The sequence below is a fragment of the Hippopotamus amphibius genome, chromosome 5 (assembly GCF_030028045.1).
Source record: "Hippopotamus amphibius kiboko isolate mHipAmp2 chromosome 5, mHipAmp2.hap2, whole genome shotgun sequence".
NCBI classification, from domain to species: domain Eukaryota; kingdom Metazoa; phylum Chordata; class Mammalia; order Artiodactyla; family Hippopotamidae; genus Hippopotamus; species Hippopotamus amphibius.
The window spans coordinates 100,650,799-100,673,203 of NC_080190.1; the positions used below are offsets into that span (position 1 = coordinate 100,650,799).

Here is a 22,405-nt window from a genome sequence, read left to right on the forward strand (position 1 = left end):
TCTAAGGCCACCAGGAATTTCTGTATTTCCACCACAATCTAACAGTAGTTGGGGCATGGGAGGGTGGTGGGGGGGGGAGGCGGGGAGTGTGTATGTGTCTGTGATGGCAAAACTGAGCTCCCTACCAGGCACACCACAAACTGCCATTGTCTGCTGCCACAAGTGTGAAATATTCTAATGGAACTGATCTGTTTGGTTAAGATACCAAGCCTCTTTATTGTGGATAAAAACTACAATAAGCTTAACCCAAGGTTGAGCTTCTGGCTCTATGAAGAACAAGAGTTCCTAATGTGTGAATAGAATAGTGTTTGCTAGCTATTTTTTTAGCAACATGTGAAACTTTGCTAAATCCTAGCAGTTGAGGTGCTACTCTTTGAAAATCTGCTAAAAATATACATTTTCTCCAGAAAAAATATGTATGTACATTTTTAAACTGTATGCAATTTCAGATTTTCAAGGAATTTCTGAAACCAAAAGAACCTTTAAATAATCAGTGAAGCTTAAGTTAAGAACCTTTAGTTCTCACCTCTATACTTTTGCTCATGCTACTTCTTCCACTAACATGCCCTCCCACCTGCCTCCTGCTAAGTCACCAATTCTACTATCTAAGCCTATAATAAGTACCCAACTTTACACCCAAGTACCACCCAAAATATTTCTCTGCTGGTCCTCTCTTTAGCTCCCATGAGACCCACACTCATTCAAATCTCTATGCTTCTGCTGACTCTCTTACCCTCTTAGTTTCCTCCATTACTTAAACCCACATACTCTTCACAATCATCTCCAGCCTATCTGCTTTTTTGAAGCCTTGATCAATCCTTTCTTATCATACATTGTGAATGTCACACAATTCTGTAAATGTGTTAACAATTATAGTTTTTTTTAATTTTTATAGTAAGTGATTCAAGAGCAAGTAATGTGACTTACCTTTTTAGCATATGTATCAAGATACCTATTTCAAAATAGATACTCCATAAATATTTGATGAGTTCTCCTTGGAGCTTAACACACTGTAATATAAGGTAACATTGTAATGTTACAACACTAGTAACAATTAGTTACTAATTGAGTCAATGAATGTATTGTGGATTTTTTTTAAAAAATGATTGTGGTGAAAATTCATACAACATAAAATTTATCATTTTAAAGTGAACAATTGAGTAGTATTTAGTACATTCACAATGTTGTTCAACCTCGACCTCTATTTAGTTCCAAGACGTTTCCATCTCTTTGTAGTAAATCTTTTACCCCTTAAACAGTTTCTCTCCATTTTTTTCTCCTTCCAGCTCCTAGTATCCACCAATCTGTGTTCAGTCTCCATGGGTTTATCTGCTCTGGATATTTTGTCTAGATGGAGTCACATGATATGTCACCTGTTGTTCCTGGCTTCTTACACTTATCATAATGTTCTCAAGGTTCATCCTTGTTGTGGCGTGTGTCAGTAGTGCATTCTTTATTATGGCCAAATAGTATTCCATTGTGTGTGTATACTATAATTTGTTTACCCATTCACTGATGGAGATTTGCGCTATTTCCATCTTTTGTTTCTTGTGAATAAGGCTATTATACATGCTTGTACATGTATTTGTTTAACTACCTGTTTTCCACTATTTGGGGTATATACCTAAGAGTGGAGTTGTGAGCTCATATAATAATTCTGTGGTTAACTTTTTAAGGAACTGTCAAAGTATTTTCCACAGCAGCTGAACCATCTTATATTCCCAATAGTATATGAAGTACAAGGGTTCCAATTTCTCCATAAACTTACCAAAACTTATTTTTTATTTTTTTTTTAATTAAAACCATTCTGCTGGGTTTGAAGTGGTACCTCTATATGGTGACTTTAAAACATTGGACTGTTTTGAACACATCTTTAAGATCTGTAGAGGTGAATTAACTGTGAAGCTCATAAATCTTATGTTTCAGAATCCCTCACTGAAGACTCTGTGTTGAAATTAGAATTCAATTTTCTATTCTTTTTGATTAAAAGAGCCCTATAAATTATATGCTTCCAGCTCCACAAAACTTGAATTCTCCCTGCACACAAGCAAATAAGAATATCTACTGTTCAAGCATATAACAGAAATATCCCTACCTCCAGCTATGGTGGTGTATGCTTTTGGTTTCAAAATCACCATATTTGACTTAAAGCCTTTATGACAAACGATCTTACAACCTGAGAAAGATGTTTAAGAACCTAGTATTACAGGTAGCATGATAGGAATCATAATAATCCCAGCTACTTAACAATTGCAGGACACCCTGAGTCCAGCTTATTGCTAGAAAGCCAAACATAAATTTCTTTTTCCAAAAGGATACACACACAGTTCTGCTGACAATTACTTCTTCTTCTCAAATATCAAATTAAATAGAACAGAGCCATAGGGTGTCTGCAGTATTTTAAAGCTATAATCTCCTTTACATTACTTCTGCAGTTCGCTTGTAGCCAATAAGATGATTCTGTCACATTCACTTAGAGGAATCAAGTTGCAAATGCAAATTTATATGACTATTGATGTCCGTGATCTACATAAAAATCTGTGGTGCACATGCAAGATCTGTACTGACTACAAACAGATCAAATGGCGAGCTCCCTCAACCATGCTCATATGATTTATGAGTAAGCTTTAGTGCTATGTGCTGTTATGCCCTTCAGAAACTAGGTTATTTGAATTGAATATTCAGTGTAATACAGTATGTGACAGACTATGCAAATTATTTGTACAAAACATGGTAAGTAATTTTGACTGTAAAGCTTGACTACAATGTTCATCAGGAGAGTGGCCTGCCTCTCCAAAAAACCTTGGAAATTTATGTTATCGTCCCCTATGGTGTCCTTTGTTTTCCACATTTTCCTCTTAAAGATTCAAGTGTATTCCCATAGTTGATCATTTATTTTTCCCTTGTAAATATTCGCTTTATCTTACATATGAGCAACTAAGTTTGTGTCATTCAATTTTAACAAGTTCACCTTCCAGTTCATATTGCTAAAATAGGACAAAATGACTAGAGTCTTATTCAGTTGTGTTTTATGTACTCTGAATATTTTCCATTTTTTAAGGGAAGTAATTCACAATAAAACTAGTTTGGCCTCTTAAAATCAAAATACACACCTTTCACAGATCACCAAACATGGAGTTCTAATTATTTCCATTTTTTCTCTTCTATAGTTCTGTCATAGTTTGTTAATAACTTTCTATCACCTATTTTCATACATGATTTTTTAATCAGATAGGCTGGGCCTCAGTTCATTAGAAAAGGTATATAATATAATAGTTCATCAGAAAAGATATATAATATATAATAGAATATATAATAGAATATAAAAGGTACATACACAGGTGAGTCAAAAATTATCTGCACTCTGGTTATATTAAAACTTCTGTTGGCTGTACTGTCTTATCAGCACTTTCCACTCAAGGCTGCTGTCTCCCCAGTCACTGCTGCACAGGTGTCAACATGTTACATTAGTTCATTTGTAACCACTCTGCAAGCAAAAATGGATGCCCCACTTGTGATTTTCACAAAAGAAGAGCAGTGTGTAGTGATTCGTCTTTTGTGGTCTGAGGGTGTGCATGTCCACACACTTCTGCCCACACTGTCAACATTCTGCAAAAACTTTGTTTTGAGGTGTTAAAGCATCCTCCCTATAGTCCTGATCTTGCTCCATCGGACTTTCACCTGTTTGGTCCCCTGAAAGCAGCCCAGGAGGACAAAGATTCACTTCAGATGAAGAAGTGAAGACAGCAGTGCATTTGTGACTCACAGCTGAGCCTAAAACATGTTTTTAATGAGGGAATACAAAAGTTTGTTGACCTGTGGACAAATTGTATTGAAAAGAAAGGAGATTATGTCAAAAAATGATGTATTTGTCTTTTCTAAAAGTTAATTGAAATAAATTCTACAGCCAGAGTGCAGATAATTTTTGACTCACCCTTGTAATAGATAATATATAATATAACAGTATAATATATAAATTATATATAATATAAAGGGATATAATATAATATAATATAATAAAGCCCATCTCATTGAATTTTGTAAGAAACATATGTAATATTGACACAGCAAGCATTCGAGAAAAGTTAGAACTTTTTCCCCCTTCCCTTCAAGAAGAGAAAATGGGTCCTTAAGCAATGGAAAAAGTGTGACTTTGCCAAGATTTACAGATTTAAGCTTATAAGATTACTCTTATGGAACAATATTTCTCAAACTTTACTGTGCATACAAATTATCTGAGGAGCTGGTCAAAATGCAGATTCTTTTTCAATAGATCTGGGGTGGAGCCTGATATTCTGGGTTTCTGAAAAGTCCACAGGGAATGCCAATACTAGAAGTCCACAGACCACTCTTTGAGAGACAAGGTTATAAAACTCCATGTTTCTACCTAAGTATGCTAAATGTAACTAAGCAGGTAACTTGCTGGGATTTTTTGTTTGTTTAATGAAACTTTTAATTTGGGATAACAGTAGATTTAGACATAGTTATAAGAAATAGGGACTTCCTAGGTGGCGCAGTGGTTAAGAATCTGCCTGCCAATGCAGGGGACACGGGTTCGATCCCTGGTCCAGGAAGATACCACATGCCATGGAACAACTAAGCCCGTGTGCCACAACTATTGAGCCTGTGCTCTAGAGCCTGTGAGCCACAACTATTGAGCCTGTGTGCCACAACTACTGAAGCCCATGCACCTAGAGCCTATGCTCTGCAACAAGAGAAGCCACATAATGAGGAGCCCACGCACCGCAATGAAGAGTAGCCCCCACTCGCCACAACTAGAGAAAGCCTGTGTGGAGCAATGAACACCCAACACAACCAATTAAAAAAAAAACAAATAAATAACTTTATTTAAAAAAAGAAATAATATAGAAGCCTCCCATATACCTTTCATCCAATGATGTCATCTTGCCAACTATAGAACAATAACACAACTGGTATATTAACATTGATAATCTACTGATCTTACTCAGATTTCCCTGGTATTACTTGTATTCATTTGTGTGTGTGTGCATGTATATGCTTGTGTTTTATGTAATTTTATCACTTGTAATTTCACATATCCATCACAAGTCAGGATACAGAACAGTTCCATCAAGGATCTCTCCTGTTGCCCTTTGTAACCACATGCATCTCTCTCCCTACCTAACACCCTGTCCCTTCCCTGTCCCCTGACAATCACTAATCGGTTTTCCAACTTTATAATTTTGTCATTTCAAGAATGTTATATAAATGGAACTGTCAGAGTCTAACCTTCAGAGATTGGTTTTTAATCAGTATAATTCCCTAGAGATTCATGCAAGTTATTGTGTGCATCAATAATGCATTCCTTCTTTTTTTCCCATTATATAACTGTACCATAGTTTAATCATTCAGTCACTGAAGAACATCTTAGTTGTTTTCTGTTTGGGGTTATGACAAAGAAAAAAAAACAGCTGCTATTGAACATCTGTGTGCAGGCTTTTGTGTGAACACAAGTTTTTAGTTCTCTGGGATAAATGCTCAAGTGTGCAATTGTTGGGTCATATGATAGTCGTGTTTAGTTTTATAACAAATGATGCAGTTTATCCATATTATTGCCAACATTTGGTGATGTCACTTTTTTTATTTTAGCCATTCTGACAGATGTGTAGTGTTACAGCACAGCAGTTTTAACTTGGATTTCCTAATGGCTAGTGATGTTCTAGATCTTTTCATGTGCTTATTTGCCCTCTATATATCTTATTTTGTGAAATGTCTGTTCATGTCTTTTGCTCAATTTATACTTGGATTCTTTTGATTTTTTACTAGCAAGTTTTGAGTGTTTTTTATATACTCTAGATACTAGACCTTTTTCAGATAAGTAGCTTGCAAACATTTTCTCCAGTCTGTTGCACAGCCGTATGACATGGCCAAAAAAAAAAAAAAAAAAAGACTATGGCAGTGAAACAGTCAGTATAAATTTCCTTATGAAAATATAATTACTGCAAGAGAAGGAAAATTATTATGATCTGCTTTCATCCTAAGGAAAGTTTCAATATAGAGCCAGACTACTAGAATAGTTCTTTCACTGAATTTCAGCAGTTATCAGCAACTTGTTTAGTTTCATCTTGCTCTTTATTAATCTACTTCTAATAGACACTTTATCTTTTCATTTAGTGATTTAAAAGTCAAAAATTATTTAAGTTTTATCCACATGCCCACTCACTTGCTTTAACATGTTTGTTTTGGCTCTTTAGTGCTTCAGTTCAACTTGATGTCTCTTTCAGCATTTAGAAGAAGGGAAAGAAGAAAACATGAATTGAGCATTCAGAATGTCTCAAATATATGCATTGATCTCTCCTTTATTTCAACATTAAACTGACTATTCATTTTTTATTCTTTCATTATTAGATACTATTAATTATATACCTGGGATATAATTGATGTATCTCTATACTTTTGCAGAAAAGAACCTGGGCAAATATTTTCCAATCAAGGAAATGTATCTCTTCTAACCATTTACTACTAACTCACTCTTTTTTTTTAAAGAACTTTTATTGAGATATAATTGACATACAATAAACTACATATATTTAAAGTGTACAATTTATATATTTTTTCTTATTAGTAACATGCATATGGCAATCTTAATCTCCCAGTTCATCTATTCACTCACTCTTAAGGCAGAATCTACCCCAGAACTTTGCCCAGCCAGTTACTGAACTACAAAATTTCTAAATGGGCAGTCTTGTGCTCCAGGGCTTTAAAAGCTGATCACAGGGCAGGGATCAAGAAAGCAGAGTAAAAAGATCCTGAGCTCACTTCCTCAAGTGGACACACCAAAACTACAGCTACATATAGAATAACTACCCTCTGAGAACAACATGAAAACTAGCAGAACAGCTCTTCTACAACTATGGATAACTTCAAGCCATACTAACATCCACATTATACGGGTCACAAAAATAGAAGAGAGACAGAAAGAGACAGAAAATTTATATGAAGAAATAATGGCTGAAAACTTTCCTAACCTGAAGAAAGAAACAGATGTCCAAGTGCAGGAAGCACAGGAGTCCCAAACAAGATGAACCAAAGAGACACACTCCAAGACACGTTATAATGAAAATGCCAAGAGTTAAAGACAAAATCTTAAAGGCAGCAAGAGAAAAACAACTAGTAATGTAGAAGGAAATTTTGTGCAGAAACATTACAGGCCACAAAGTACTAAAAGGAAAAACTTACAAGAACATGCTAACACCAATGTTATTATTCAAATTTGGAGAGATAAAGAGTTTCCCAGAGAGGCAAAAGCTAAAGGAGTTCATCACCACTAACCTGCCTGTAGAAGAAACGTTAAAGGAACTTCTTCAAGCAAAAGAGAAAAGGCCATAACTACAAATAAGAAAACATATGAAACAAACAATCTCACTGGTAAACACAAAAATATAATACAGTTCAATGACTTACAAAGCTAATATGAATGCTAAAAAACAAAGACTAAAATCAACTATAGCTACAATAATTAGTTAAGGGATACACAAAATAAAAAGATGTAAAATATGTCATCGAACTCAAAAATGTATGAGATACATAAAAAATAAAGAGAAAAGAATCCAAGCATAATACTAAAGGTAATCATCAAATCACAAAGGGAGAGAACAAAAGAAGAAAGAAATAGTGAAGAATTATGAAAACAACCAGAAAACAATCAACAAAATGGCAATAAGTACATGTGTCATTACTTTAAATGTAAATGAACTAAATGTTACAATCAAAAGACATACAGTGGCTGAATGAATACAAAAACAAGACCCATCTATATAATGCCTACAGGAGACACACTTCAGATCTAAAGATACACACAGACTGAAAGTGAGGGAATGGAAAAGTTATTATCCATAAAAAGAAACAAAAAGAGAGCTGGAGTAGCAATAATGTCAGACAAAATAGACATTAAAAGCAAGGTTCTAAAAGAGATTTTTAATGTTAGGCCAGACACTATAAAACTCCTAGAGGAAAACATAGGCAGAACACTCTATGACATACATCAAAGCAAGATCCTTTTGGACCCACCTCCTAGAATCATGGAAATAAAATCAAGAATAAACCAATGGGACCTCATGAAATTTAAAAGCTTTTGCACAGTGAAAGAAACCATAAACAAGACAAGAAGGCAACCCTCAGAATGGGAGAAAATACTTGCCAATGAAGCAATGGACAAAGGATTAATCTCTCAAATATACAAGAAGCTCATTCAGCTTACTACCAAAAAGGCAAATAACCCAATCCACAAATGGGCAGAACACCTAAATAGACATTTCTCCAAATAAGACATATAGATAGCCAAAAAACACATGAAAAGATACTCAACATCACTAATTATCAGAGAAATGCAAGTCAAAGCCACAATGAGGTATCACCTCACACTGGTCAGAATGGCCATCATCACAAAATCTGGAAACAACAAATGTTGGAGAGGGTGTGGAGAAAAGGGAACTCTCCTACACTGTTGGTGGGAATGTAAGTTGGTACAGCCACTCTGAAAAACAGTTTGGAGGTTCCGTAGAAAACAAAAAATGGAACTACCATATGATCCAGTAATCCCACTCCTGGGCATATACCCAAAGAAAACCATAATCCCAAAAGAAACATATACCATAATGTTTATTGCAGCACTATTTACAATAGCCAAGACATGGAAGCAACCTAAATGCCCATCAACAAATGAATGGATAAAGAAGATGTGGCATATATATGCAATGGAATATTACTCATCCATAAAAAGGAATGAGATGGAGCTATATGTAATGAGGTGGATAGACCTAGAGTCTGTCATACAGAGTGAAGTAAGCCAGAAAGAGAAAGACAAATATTATATGCTAACTCACATATACGGAACCTAAAAATGGTACTGATGAACTCAGTGACAAGACAAGAACAAGGATGCAGATGCAGAGAATGGACTGGAGATCTCAAGGTTTGGGGGGGCAAGGGGTGAAGGGGAAGCTGAGATGAAGTGAGAGAGTAGCATAGACATATATATACTACCAACTGTAAAATAGATAGCCAGTGGGAAGTTGCTGTATAACAAAGGGAGTTCAGCTCGATGATGGATGATGCCTTAGAGGGCTGGGATGGGGAGGGTGGGGGGAGTCGAGGGAGGGAGGGAATATGGGGATATGTGTATAAAAACAGATGACTGAACTTGGTGTAACTCAAAAAAATAATAAATAAATAAATAAAATGGAAAAAAAACTGGTACACAAGTGTAAAGCAATTAAATTCCAATAAAAAAATAAAATAAAAGAGATTTTTTTAAAGCATATTGCATAATGATACAGGGATCAATCCAACAAGAGTATATAACACTTTAAAATACTAATGCACCCAAAATAGGAGCACCTGAATATATAAAATAATATTAACAGACAGAAATTGACAGTAATACATTATAGTAAGGGACTCTAATATACCACTTACAGCAAAGGATAGATCATTCAGACAGAAAATCAATAAGGAAACACTGACCTTGAATGATATATTAGAGCAATAGACTTGATAGATATATAGACAACATTCCATTCAAAACAGTAAAATACACATTCTTTTCAAGTAGAGATGGAACATTCTCCAGGATAGAACATGTGTTAGGCCACAAAACAAGTCTCAATAATTTGAAGAAGATTGAAATCATGTGAAATATCATTTCTGACCACAACAGTATGAGACTAGAAATCAATTACAATTTTTTTTAAACTGAAAAAAATAAATAAATATGGAGTCTAAACAATATGATACAAAACAACCCATGGGTCATAAAAATATCAGAGTAAGTTTTAAAAATACCTGGGGACAAATGAAAATGGAAGCATAACATTCCAAAATCAATGGGAGGCAGCAAAAGCAGTTCTAAGAGGGAAGTTTATAGTGATGCAGACCTACCTCAAAAAGCAAGAAAAGTCTCAAATAAACATTCTATTCTTAAACCTAAAGGAACTACAAAAAAAAGAACAAAGCTCAAAATTAGAAAGAAGAAAATGAAAATTTTCACAGCAGAAATAAATGAAACATAGACCAAAAAAAAAAAAAAATAGAAAGGATCAATGCAAATAAGAGCTGGTTCTTTGAAAAGATAATCAAAATTAATAAACCTTTAGCCAGACTCATCAAGAAATAAAGAGAACCCAAATAAATAAAATCAGAAATGAAAGAAAAGTTCCCTCTAACACACAGAAATACAAAAAAAAAAATCATAAGAAACTACCAAAATGAACAATCCACATGAAATGGAAAACAGCAAGGAGGTTTCTCAAAAAATTAAAAATAGAACTGCCATATGATCCAGCAACTCCACTTCTGGATATTTACCCAAAGAAAATGAAAACACTAATTGGAAATGATATATGCACCCCAGTGTGTATTGTAGCACTATTTACAGCAGCCAAGATATGGAAGAAACCTAAGTGCCTATTGATAGATGAATAGATAAATAAGATGTGAGATATATATGTATATCACATTATATATATATATATTATATATATATATATATATAAATAAAATGGAATATTGCTCAGCCATAAGAAAGAATGAAATCTTGCCATTTGGGACAAAATAGGTGAGCCTAGAGGGTACTATGCTAAGTGGAATAAGTCAGATAGAAAAAGACAAATACCTTATGATTTCACTTATATGTGCAATTAAAAAACAAAACTAACTAAACTAAACTAAAACAGACTTATAGATACAGAGAACAAATGGATGGTTGCCAGAGAAGAGGGGAGTGAGGGGATAGGCAAAATAACTGAAGGGGATTAACAGGTACAAACTTTCAGTTATAAAACAAGTCATAGGGTTGTAATACACAGAATTAGGAATATATTGTGTTAATAATATACAATAATATTGTAATAATTTTAAATGTTGACATCTAGTAACTAGATTTATCTTTGTAATCATCTCATAATATATATAAATGTTGAATCCTATGTTGTACACCTGAAACTAATATTGTATGTCAATTACACTTCAATTTTTAAAAACTGATCACAACTACACACAAGCTACTGGGGCTTAGATTTCTGTTCAACAGTCCTGTACCCCAGTGTGCAGAATCATGACCTAACTCCACTTATCTTATGATCAGCACCCTGAATTCTCCTCCATATCCTAGTCTAATTTACTTCTGTGCTATTTCCAGTTTCTCTGAAGCTCTCTTGTGATACTTCATTGACAGTCTTGGTTTCCCTCTTTCTACAAATTACCTTTCTTCACATTTAAATTATTGAATTGCTCCAAAGGGAACCCCTTCCTGCCCAGAGCTCTCCACTGACATCCTTATGGAGGAAGCCAATCTCTGCATCATGAGCTTCTGCTCCATCCTCAGGCTACAGCCATGTGTACTGCTGCTAAGACAAATACAAATCTGCTTCAGGGTATTTGACATTTGGAGGTGGGGGGAGTTTAAACATTTCTATGCTACCTTTGTCACATCTGCTTCTTGCTTTATCCACCATCTCATTCCCAATTTACTCATAGCAGGAGAAGTCAGAACCCAAAACATTCATCTTCCATGGTTTAGCAATGATTGGGATTACTGTGCCTTAAAGAAAGGAAACCAAGCCTTGTGCTTTCTCTAAATTTTGTCCTCTCTGATGCAATAAAACTATTTGGGTGCAGATTTCTACTTAGGGAAGATTTTCACTTAAGGCTAGTAGGTGGGTGAGTAGACCCACATTATGCCCTGCAGAAATAGTGCATTTCTCTTCAGCATGTGGTTTCAAATTTTAGATTCAGGGAAAAGTTGGAGAATCTACTTTAGCCTCAAGGCCTAAACTAAATTTCTCAACACAGTTTTATCAGAGTTCTATATTCTCCACTAGCAAAAATCCCAACTCCTTCATCTGTTTCCCTTTTTAAACTATTTTATCTTTTAAATTATATTCCTAGTGCCAAAGGAAGGCACCACCATACAATACCTGATATGAACACTGAATTTACTGCTTTGTAAACAAGTCAGAGCTATGCTTGGAGGGTTAAGTCTTCCTGAGCAAAGCAAAGAGCTGGTCTTACATAAGGTTTGACACCATGGAGTTCAAGAAGAATTAATTTTTCCTTAGAAATGTCTAAGTCTTCTAGTAATTTCTAGAAATTTCTAGTATCCAGTAGTGCCAATGAGAAATCTCATGCCAATCTAGTGCTTCTTTATTTATAGACATTTTTTCCACCTCTGGAAGTGTTTAGGATTTTTCTCTTTAATCTTAATTTTCTGAGATTTATAACAGTTTGCTAGGTTTGGGTTTTCTCATACTCATCTCACTCATGTTTGGTGACCTTTTTAAATCTAAAGACTTGTGCATCTCTTCAGCTCTATAAAAAAGGTTTCTGTATGGTTTTAATTAATTTATCTCCTTTCTCACTGTCCTCTCCTTTGGGAACTTACCTACCTTATGTTAGAACTTCTAGATCTATCTTTCATGTCTTTCTTAACTTTCTTACCATCAATCTTCTTACCTTGTTTTGCATGCTTTTACATCTCCTGTCCTTCTGTGTTATATTCTGGGAGAATTCTTCAGCTTACTAATTCTCTCTTCAGTTGTGCCCATTCTGCAATTTAGCTAATCTCATATTTTTTGTTTGTTTTTTTTTATTGTTGTGGCCATTTTATTTTTTGTTTTTTGGATGATTAAAATTTTTATCTCTAAGTCTCTAGTTGATTCTCTTTCACAATTAACATTCTAATTAACGTAAAATAGATATCCTCTCTTACCTCCATGAAGATATTAATCTTTTATAAAAATTATTGTCTGTTTTGTTCATTTTATTTCCTCAGGTATTAGTTTTTTTTCTGGTTGTTTTCTTTAATACTTCTCATTGTGCTGATTTTGCACACTTGTTTGACAATCTTTGGCTTCTGTGATCATCTTTGTATTGATATTCTCCATAATTTAGGTAGATCAGTAGTATACAAAGAGGGATAATAGGTGTGATCTAACCTTAGGGGTAGAAGTACTTTATCATCAACATTGTTTATTATAGCACATGGTGACAATAAAAAGACTGACTTCTAGTTATGTATTTTTTTTTAATTCGCTGCAGACATTGCCCTCCTTAGTTGCCATCACCTGGGGAAATCAATCCCACTAAACCCTCTCTCACCCCACATCCTCAATTCATCCCACCACATGATAAGGAATTGCTATAGACTTTGTTCCTTTTACTGTCTTCTTTCTATAGTGATTGTGTAGGGGGGAGACATTGCTAAGGAAAAATAGATAAGCAATAAGAATTTACTGTAAAGCACTGTGAATTATACCCAATATCTTGTAATAACCAATAATGGAATATCTGAAATTATATCTGCCAAAAAATTGAATTGCTATGCTGTACACCTGAAGCTAACAAAATATTGTAAATAAATTATACTTTAATTAAAAAATTGCTAAGAAGGGTATAACATTAACTCACTGTCTGGGCATATAATCCCCTGTACCCCCTGAGTTTTGCCATCCACCTGGGTTACAGCTCTGCTTCTCCAGTTCAAATACCGTCTTACTGCTCCATTCTGAAGACAACTGCTTCTGCTTTCATCCACTCCAATACAGATTTGGTGAGAAAGAAGTCAACCTACTTCACTTACTGTGAACATGGTTCCCCATGTAATCACCCTAATGGTTGACCATGGCTCTTGAATCCACCTTCTTCAAGGGTAGAGTACTTCCAGGACCCTTCTCACTTTACAATAAACATCCCCTATGAGTGTTTTGGGCAGTGGTTTTCTTCATTAATAATAACAACAATGGCACTTCACAATTTGTGAGAATTAAATAAGTTAATATATGAACTCATGTACTTTCTGTCATTAGGAAACTTCTCAAATTTCCTATTTTCCAGCTAACAATTTCCTGTTTTCCAGCATTGTAGATTTTTCTAATCATTTTTTTTGTCATCTAGAGATTTATGGCATTCAGACTATTATCTTGATCTAATTTTTTTATCTGCTTCTAAAATAGCTTTACCCCTTTTTTTCTAGACATGTATACATTCTATAATAGTCTGCTCAGATTGTCATAACAAAATACCACAGACTGGGCAGCTTAAATGACAGAAATTTATTTTCTCACGGTTCTAGAAGCTAGAAGTCCTGATCAAAGGGCTGTCATAGTTGATTTGTTAAGACCCATCTTCCTGGCTTATAGACAGCTAACTTCTCATTATGTCCTCACATGGCCTTTCTTCTGTAAATGTGCAGAGAGAGAGATAGAGAGTTCTCTGGTGTCTCTTCCTCTTCTTTTTTTTAAAATATTTATTTATTTATTTATTTATTTATTTATTTATTTATTTATTTATTTAGGGTCTTCGTTGCTTAACGTGGGCTTTCTCTAGTTGTAGCAAGCCAGGGCTACTCTGCTGTGCACAGTCTTCTCATTGCAGTGGCTTCTCTTGTTGTGGAGCATGGGCTCTAGGCACACGCGCTTCAGTAGTTGTGGCACACAGGCTTCGTAGTTGTGGCTCATGGGCTCTAGAGTGCAGGCTCAGTAGTTGTGGCTTACGGGCTTAGTTGCTCTGCAGCATGTGGAATCATCCCAGACCAGGGCGCAAACCCGTGTCCCCTGCATTGGTAGGCAGATTTTTAACCACTGCGCCACCACGGAAGTCCTCTTCCTCTTCTTATATGTATACCAATGCTGTTGGATTAGGATCTCACCCTTATGACCCTATTTAAATTTAATTACCTTCCTAAAGGTCCCATCTCCAAATAGTCACGTTGGGGGTTATGATAGCAACATATGACTTTGTGGGGGACAATATTCAGTCCATGACACATTCTAATAGATCAATTCTTAAAGAAAACAGCAATTTACTCAGAAGAAATTAATAAGTAAGAACAAATGTAAGGGCACATGTAAAATGAAAGAGAGGGATATTAACTAAAGAATCTTCAAAGTGAATATAGAATATGTTATCTTTCCTGATGAAAAGTAGTGTGCAAAAATATCTGTAGAATAAATGAATGAGACATTCAAAATGCACCTCAGCTTCCCCAAGACACCAATTTTCAGGAACATTTGTGAATATATTCTTTGACTCATTCAGGCTGGCATCATATAAAAGAAATAATAAAAACACAGTTTTTGCTTACTTTACTCTCAAACCTGAAACTTATTAGGAAATTTAAGGTGTTTATTAAAATGAAATATATTAGTATTGAGACTATTTCATATTGATATTGATATGCTATAAAGGAAACCCAAATTCTCTTTCCAATTGGGTTAAGATTTGGAAAGGGTTACTATTCTTTTGTGTGTTAATGTGTTTGTATGTGGATATGTGTGCATATACATGTACATATGGGACTTATGAATATAAATTTAAAAACTATGTGGCAATGTTTTTGTAACTTTTTTGTGACTTGAGTCTTAAGTAGTCATTTAACTTTTAACAGTTAGGCACCACCACACTTATGGACAATTAGAATGTGATTCACCAACAATAAAAATAAGTATTAGGTATAAAACCTGCAGCACTTACAGATTAACAAAAGAAGAGATCCACAGAGTGGACTGCTGGAAGAGGTTTGCAAACAAGATTTGGAGCCAGAAATGCATCATAGGCTGTTCTACACAGATCAAGAATAATTTAGGTTAGGAAATTGTGGATTATAATATCCATATGTACATTACCATATGTACAAACTAATGTGTACAAACAATACCACATGTAGAAGTAAAATGTGACAAACAACTCAAAATTTTCACAGTATTTAGAGGTAAATGTGAGAAGACAGCAAAGTGAGAATTGGTTAGGTTATATCTTAATGCCCCAAGTTTGCCTAAAATTTGTAGGTTTTATGATAGAGCACAAGATACATTGTTAAAAATCAGAATTTTGTGCAAATTTCAAGTATTTTTATTCAGAAATTTAATCCTACAAAAATTTTCACTTATTCAAATTTCTTTTCTTCAAGTGTAACTTTTGAGAACAGCGTTCTGAATTTATCATTAATTAATACAAATACAAAACCAAAAAAAGACCTGCTCTTGTCCCCCTCCCTAACTTCCTAGTTTACAATATAATATTCTTTTTATTGAAATATAGTAGATGTACAATATTATGTTATTTTCAAGTATACTATATAGAGAGTTGACATTGTCATATATTATGAAGTGATCACCATAAGTCTGATAACCATCTGTCTGCAAATAAAGTTATTAAATATCATTGACCATGTTTATTATGATGTATATTATATCTTGTGTCTTATTTATTTCATAACTGGAAGTTTGTGCCTCTTAATCTCTTTCATCAACTTTACCCAACCCTACCTCCTCCCCTCTGGCAACCACCCATTTTTTCTCTGTATCTATGGACCTGTTATACTTTTGTTTTATTTATTTTTAAAATCCACATATAATTGAGATCATATATTATTTGTCTTTTTCTAGCTGATTTATCTCACTTAGCATAACTCTCTAGATCCATCCATGTTGTAAAAAATATCAATGTTGTATTTATTTTTATGGCTGAATAATATTATACTGAATATATATATACATATATATATTTATATACCACACCTTCTTTATCCATTTGTCTATCAATGGACACTTAGGTTGCTTCAATATCTTGGCTACTGTAAATAGTGCTACAATATACATTGGGGTGCATATATCTTTTCCAATTAGCATTTTATTGTCTTTAGGCTAATACCCAGAAGTGAAGTCACTGGATCATATGGTAGTTCTATTTTTAATTTTTTGAGAAACCTCTGTACTGTTTTCCATAATGGCTGCACCAATTTACACTTTCGCCAATAGTGCATGGGGGTTCCCTTTTCTCCACATCCTCACCAACACTTGTAATTTTTTAATAGCCATTCTGATGGGTGTGACATGACATCTCATTGCAGTTTTGATTTGGAGTTCCCTGATAATTACTAATATTTAGCAGCTTTTCATGTCTTTTGGCCATCTGTATGTCTTCTTTGGGAAAATGCCTATTCAGATCTTACACCTATTTTTTAATCAGGTTTTTTGTTTCTTGGCTTTTTTTTTTTCCTGATGTTAAGTTGTATGAGTTCATTTTATAGTTTGGATATTAATCCCTTATGGGATATATCGTTTGCAAATATATTCTCCCCTCAGTAAGCTGAATTTTTATTTTGTTGCTGGTTTCCTTTGCTGTGCAAAAGCTTTATAGCTTGATGTAGCTGCATATTTTTGTGTTTGTTCTCCTTGCCTGAGGAGACAGATCCAAAAAATATTGCTAAGACAAATGTCAAAGAGCATGCTGCTTATGTCTTCTTCCAGGAGTTTTGCGGTTTCAGGTCTTACATTTAATTCTTTAATACATTATGAGTTTATTTTTGTATATGGTGCAAGGAAGTAGTGCAGCCTGATTCTTTTGCATGCAGCTGTCCAGTTTTCCCAACACCATTTATTGAAGAGGCTGTCTTCTCCCATTGTATATTCTTGTTTCCATTGCCATATTGAATTGATAATATAAGTGTGGGTTTATTTCTGGGGTCTTTATTTTGTTCCATTGTTCTTTGTGTCTGTTTTTGGTCAGTACCAAACTGTTTTTATTACATTAGCTTTGCTGTATACTCTGAAATCAGAGAAGATGATAAATTCATCATTTTTCTTTTCCCGATTGTTTTGACTATTAGAGATCTTTTGTGTTTCCACACAAGTTTTAGAATTATTTCTTCTACTTCTGTGAAAAATGATATTGATATTTTGAGTACAAGATTTTTGCCTCCTTGATTAGATTTTTCATGGGTTTTTTTTTTTGGATGCAGTTGTAAATGGGATTGTTTTCTTAATTTCTCTTTCTGATCGTTCATTATTAGTATATAGAAATGCAACAGATTTTTTGTGCATTAATTATGTATCTTACAAATTTACTGAATTCATTTGTTAGTTCTAATAGTTTTTTGCTGGTGTCAAAGATTTTCTATCTATAGTATCATGTGATTTTCAAACAGTGACAGTTTTATTGGGTTGGCCAAAAAGTTCGTTCAGGTCTTTCTGTAAGATCTTATGAAAAAATCTGAACAAACATTTTTTTAATTTTATTTATTTATTTAGTTTGTTAGTTAGTTATTGCCTGTGTTGGGTCTTCATTGATGCGCATGGGCTTTTCTCTAGTTGTGGCGAGTGGGGGCTACTCTTCGTTTCAGTGCCCAGGCTTCTCAGTGCAGTGGCTTCTCTTGTTGCAGACCATGGTCTCTAGGCATGCGGGCTTCTGTAATTGCAGCATGTGGGCTCAGTAGTTGTGACGCATGGCATATGGGATCTTCCTGGCCCAGGGATCGAACCCATGTCACCTGCATTGGCAGGATGATTCTTAACCACTGCTCCACCAGGGAAGCCCTGAATGAACATTTTGGCCAATCCAATACTACTTCTTTTCAAATTTGAAGACTTTTAATTTTTCTCTCATCTGATTGCTGTGACTAAGATTTCCAATACTATGTTGAATAAAATTGGCAAGCGTATGCTGATCTTGTTCCTGAACTTAAAGAAAAGGCTTTCGGCTTTTCACCACTGAGTATAATATTGGCTGTGGATTTGTCATATACAGCCTTTATCATGTTGAGGTATGTTCCTTCTTTACCCACTTTATTGAGAGTTTTTATCATAAATGTCTTGTCCTGGACTTTTGCTGGGAGTTTTTTAAGTAGTGACTCACTTTCATTATTGATAATCGATCTGTTCATATTATCTATTTCTTCTTGATTCAAACTTGGAAGAACATTGTACATTTCTAGGAATTTATCCATTTCTTACAGATTGTCCATTTTATTGGTGTATAATTGTTCATGGCAGTCTCTTATGATCCTTTATATTTCTGCAGTGTCAGAGGCAACTTCTTTCATTTCTGATTTTATTTATTTGCATTCTTTCTTTTTATTTCTTGATGGGTCTGGCTAAAGGTTTGTCAATTTTGTTTATCTTTTCAAAGAACCATCTCTTAGTTTCATTGATCTTTTCTATTGTTGTTGTTGTTGTTGTTTGGTCTCTGTTTCATTTATTTATGCGCTGATCTATATTATTTCCTTCTTTCTGAACTTGGGTTTCATTTTGTTTTTGTTTTTTTTAGTTCTTTAGGTTTAAAGGTAGAGTATTTATTTGAGGTTTTTCTTGCTTTTTGAGGTAGGTCTGTATCACTATAAACTTCCCTCTTAGAACTGCTTTTGCTGCCTCTCATTGATTCTGAAAAGTTGTGTTTCCATTTTCATTTGTCTTCAGGTGTTTTTTTATTTCTTCTTTGATAATTTTAGTGACCCATTAGTTGTTTAGTAGCATATTGTTTCAACCACAAGTGTTTTGTGTTTTGCATTTCTAAACATTGTAGTTGATTTCTAGTCTCCTACTGTTGTGGTCGCCAGAGATACATGTTCTAGGGGTGCACCTATGTGGGCGGTGAACCCCCCTCTGTAGTGGTAGGTCTGATTTCTGTGGGCATGCTGGTAAGCAAGGCTTTCCCCAGCCCACCTGACTGCAAGGCTCTGCTTCATGCAGTGACTGTGGCCCAGTGGTGGATGGGGCTGTGTCCCCACATGCTTGGCTGCTAAGCCTAGGGGCGACAAGGCCACAAGACTGGTACCAGACTGGCAATGGTCACAGCTAGATTCCTTTATGGCTGGCCATGTAGGATAGGAGGCAGTGGGTCTGGTACCAGTCCACTGATGGGCAGTTAAGCCCTCAACACTAATAGATAAGAGGGAGGCTTCCTAAGTGGTATTTCCAGCACCAGTGTCCACACAATACAACAAGCTCCTAAAAATGGCTGCAGCCAGCATCTCCACCCCCAGAGGGAGTCACAGTTGCCTCCTGCCTCTTCAGGAGTCTTTTCAAGATGAGCAAGGGGATCTGATCAACACTCCTCCTAAACTATTGCCTCTGTTCTGAGATTTGTAAAGTGTGAGATTTTACATGTACCCTTTTAGAGCAGGATCTTTGCTTCCTGTAGCCTTCTGGCTCTCCCAAACATAAGCCCCACTGGTTTTCAAAGCTGGAAACTATAGGGGCTCATCTCCCCAGTGCAGGACCACTGATCTGAGAGCCCAGTTTGAGGCTCAGCTCCCTCACTCCTTGGGGAGGAGCTCTGTGATTGCAATATTCCTACTGTTTGTGGGTCACTGACCCAGGGATGCAGATCCTGACTGTACCATGTCTCCATCCCTCCTATGCATCTTGCTGTGCTTGTAATTGGGATGTGCCTGTGGGAGGAGGTGAATTCAAGGTCTTCTTATCCTCCATTTTGGCCATACTTTTCCTGGAATATACAAGGGTGAGTCAAAATTTATCCACACTCTGGCTATAGAATTTATTTAATTAACCTTTAGAAAAGACAAATACATCATTTTTGACATAATCTCCTTGCTTTTGAATACACTTTGTTCATCTGTCAACAAGATTTCATATTCCCTCATTAAAAAAATGTTTTAGGCTGAGCTGTGAGCCACGAATGCACCACTGTCTTCACTTCTTTATCAGAAGTGAATATTTGTCTTTGTAGGGCTGCTTTCAGGGGACCAAACAGGTGAAAGTCCGATGGGGCAAGATCAGGACTGTAGGGAGGATGCTTTAACACCTCAAAACAAAGTAATCCATGACAGATTTAGGTTTCAAAAAGTTTGCACAAGATAGGTACCAAAACAACTCACGGAAGAGCATAAACAGAAGTGTTTGGATATCTGCAAACAAAATTTGGAACAATACTCTAAGGAAGGTGAAAGTTTCTTAAACAGCATCATTACTGGTGATGGAACATGGATTCATCACTACGAGCCTGAGAGTAAACAGCAGAGTATGGAATGGAAACATCCTCAATCACCAACCAAGAAAAAGTTCAAAAGTCAACCATCAGTTGGAAAATTGATGCTTACAGTTTTCTGGGATTCTCAAGGGCCAGTATTGAACATTATCAGGAAAAACATTCAACAATCAACAGCGCTCATTACAGCGAGATGCTTATTGAAGAGCTGAAGCCTAAACTTTGGATTAAATACAGGCGATTGCTATCCAAGGGCGCTATGATCTTGCATGACAATGCACGTCCACACACTTCTGCCCACACTTTCAACATTCTGCAAAAACTTCATTTTGAGGTGTTAAAGCATCCTCCCTATAGTCCTGATCTTAGGAAGTAAGGAATATTGTCATAACTGTCTTATTTACTATCAATTGTTTTTAAAAATGAGTTTCCTCTGTATCCTTATCAAACAAGAAATAAATTGCATTTTGAGAGTAACTAATTACAAGAGTAAATGCTGTTGCTGATCCTGCATCCACACACTGAGACGTTTCTCCATCTCCTCCATCACTTTCCCATGTTTCTTTGATATTATTCTTTAATATTGATATGAACATCATGGGCACAGCAGACTTCACATGTTCCATGACCTTGTCTTTGTTCTTTAGAAACATGCTGATGGTTGAATGATTCATGTCACAAAAATGAGTGACATCTACCATCTTTTTGCCTCACTCCACTCTCTCAATTATTTTCACTTTTGTTTCCATCATTATTGCTTGGTGCTTCTTAGCAGTACCAGCTACATCACTGCTGCTTTTACACTTGCTTCCAGACATCCTGGGCTTGAAATAAAGATACTGTACTACTGAAATCTATACAGTACTGTACAGTAAAGTACACAAAAGCACAACCACTTGTAGAGAATGCATGCACGTGACAATGTATGCCAGACACAAGAACTAACTTCCATGATCGGACACACAAACACATGTTCGCTTCTTTGAAAGTTCACAATTTGAAGGTTCGTAGGTAGAGGACTTACTATATAAACTAGAATACTTCATTATGATCTAAGTTTCCTCACAATTTTTCCTCAAAGCTTTAACTCACTCTCTACCTTCCTTCTGAGGCGGACACTGGTCTACACAGGCCACATAAATTCTATCTGTTTTCACCTCCTCAAATCCATATCTGCCCTTTCCATCTCTCTTCCAAACTAGAACCCATTGGGTTCACATTGGAACTGGGTAACCTGTGGATTCCATTTAAAGAGGATACTAGTATGACCCTCTCTCCACTAATATCCATTTTCTACCAGGTCCACAAATATATCACATCCAATTGTTTACAAATTCCCTGACCATTGGTATCTTTCTCTCTCCCCTTATAATTATCATAGTATACTTTATACCTCTTTCAAATGTCTAAAGTCCTGATTCAGCATCAAGATTCTTCAAGTGTGTCCCATTAAGACCTTTATAAACCATTCAAGAATGGAGAAGATGGAGCTGTAGTGGAAGAAAATCTGAACATTGTACACATTACAGAAATAGGAGGGCATTCGGTCTACAAAACCAAGAAAACCTTATTTTTTTCTGAGTAAGATGTGTCATTTATATCATTTCATAAATCTCTGCTTAAAAATCTTAGTATGCTTAGAAGTTTATTCATCCATCAAACA

The 22,405-nt window shown here is 35.4% G+C and overlaps 1 protein-coding gene across 1 annotated transcript in view; it reads left to right on the forward strand.

Annotated features, from left to right (window-relative positions):
* Positions 1 to 22,405, forward strand: part of CNGB3 (cyclic nucleotide gated channel subunit beta 3) — a 141,809-nt gene that overhangs the window by 47,523 nt on the left and 71,881 nt on the right. The gene's annotated exons all lie outside the window — the stretch shown is intronic.